This window comes from Arvicola amphibius, chromosome 12 (assembly GCF_903992535.2).
Source record: "Arvicola amphibius chromosome 12, mArvAmp1.2, whole genome shotgun sequence".
Taxonomy (NCBI): Eukaryota; Metazoa; Chordata; class Mammalia; order Rodentia; family Cricetidae; genus Arvicola; species Arvicola amphibius.
This window is the reverse complement of record NC_052058.2, coordinates 8,467,124-8,469,177: the sequence shown is the minus strand read 5'-3', so window position 1 is coordinate 8,469,177 and position 2,054 is coordinate 8,467,124.

Here is a 2,054-nt window from a genome sequence, read left to right as displayed (position 1 = left end):
TTCTAAGTTAAAACCCGGTGGCTGGAACAATGGCCCAGCAGTTAAGGGCACTTGTTGCTCTTGCAGAGGACCTGGGTTTGGTCACCAGTACCTACATGCTGGTACATAAGTGATGGGATGCAAGACTTTCTTTCAGCCTCTGAGGACGTTAGGCACACACATGATACACAAACATACATGCAGGCAAAATACCCAGCCAAAAATAAGTAAAAGTTCATTAATACACACACACACACACACACACACACACACACACACACACACACACCACTGGTTACCTGTCAATATGTTTCCTAAGAAACACTAATGTTGTCTGGTGCAGGTGAATGCACCCTGAGTCCTGGTTACCAAGGAAGCAAGTCAACAGGACTCCCTGAGCACAGGAGGCTAAGGCCAGCCTAGGCAACGCAGTAATGCTATTTCTTAAAGTTTATTCAAAAATAAAAAGAATTATGTCTCTGTCTCTCTCAATAAAAATAAATATATAAAAGCAATAGTAATGGAGCTGGAGAGATGGCTCAGCAGTTAGGAGCACTGGCTGCTCTTCCAGGATTCAGGTTCAATTTCCAGCAACCACATGGTGGCTCATATCTGTAACTTCAGTTCCTGGGTATCGGATGCCCTCTTCTGGCCTCCACGGGTATTGAATGTCCATGGCACATAGATGTAGATGGAGGCAAAACACCCATACACGTAGGACACATCAACAAACAAAAATAACAATGATGGAAGACAGTGAGTCTCTTCTTTATAGAATCTAATGTAGAACCAGAAAAGACTTAAAGATCTTAGATGACAGAGGAATTTGAACGTAGCTAGAAATGTGCACGCAGCACAGAGGCTAAGCAGCAGCTGTTTACAAAGCCCAGCCCAGAGCACGCCTAGCAGCCGGGTGTGGTGGTGCTTTGGGAAGCTGAAGCAGGAGGATGGAGATTTCCAAGAACAACCCTAGTAAGTCAGAGTCTGACTCAAGAATTACATACAGACACGCGCACCTAGACTCCTCATACCTAAAGTATTCTGAAGTAAGACACAGACACTAAAACCTAGAAGTCATGTCTACCTGACAAAATTATGTCATGGCCTCTCTCACAAGTGACACTTTGTTTCAGTGGTAACTTGATTTTATTATGGAATAAACTTCCCTCTGAAAGAATAAATCTGTGAACATTTCCTTCCTTACCTGCATTTTGAAAGCTGGGTTCAGCCAACACAAATTACATACCACGACAACTTATTTCTCTTAAGTAGCCATTCGCCCACTTTCATAATCCAAATATGAGTTTCAGAAAAAACTACAAACACTTAGTATGGCCCAAATGTCAACAGAAGACAACGAAGTATGACTTTCATTCTGAAGAGCAGGAAGTTTGTAGGTGGTATAAGCTTTTCAGAAATTAGCTGCATTGTATTACACTGAAATGGTACTCTGTGCTGTGTCATATCCAAGTAACTTAGTACTCCTCCTGTATTACGACCGAGGAAAACTTATGCACAGTTATTTAGATTAAAATGCTACAGACACCAGCAACATAATTTAATCCAACACATAAGTTCCGAATAAGCAGGCACTACGGGCGAGTCCTTTTCATTCTGACAGCAGACTCCAGGGGCTGATTCACCTGTAGTCAAAGAATATGTGTGGCCCTTGAACTGATCTGAAAACATAACATCTGTGCTCCAGCACACCCTGGGCAGGGTTAGGCTTCAGTGAACAGCAATGCAGGTTCGTGCACAGGGGTGGTAGTAGGGCTCACTTTATAGAAAGAAGTTCTCAAAGAGAACGCATCACATCCAGTGCCCATTTCCCTTCAAATTTTGTAACTTAAGTCAAGTTCCATGGAAATCTGGGGTGGATATTAGACTGCTTTATCAGTGTTTCTAAAATTCAAATAAAAAATGTTATAATTTGAAATTTTACTACATATATTTTCTTAAATGCTTATAACACAAATGCCATCAATCACTCCCCATAACAGATATAGGACATCACCTCCCACAACTGAGCACAAACACAAAGACTCTGACATCACCCTCACTTTAGAATATTAGAA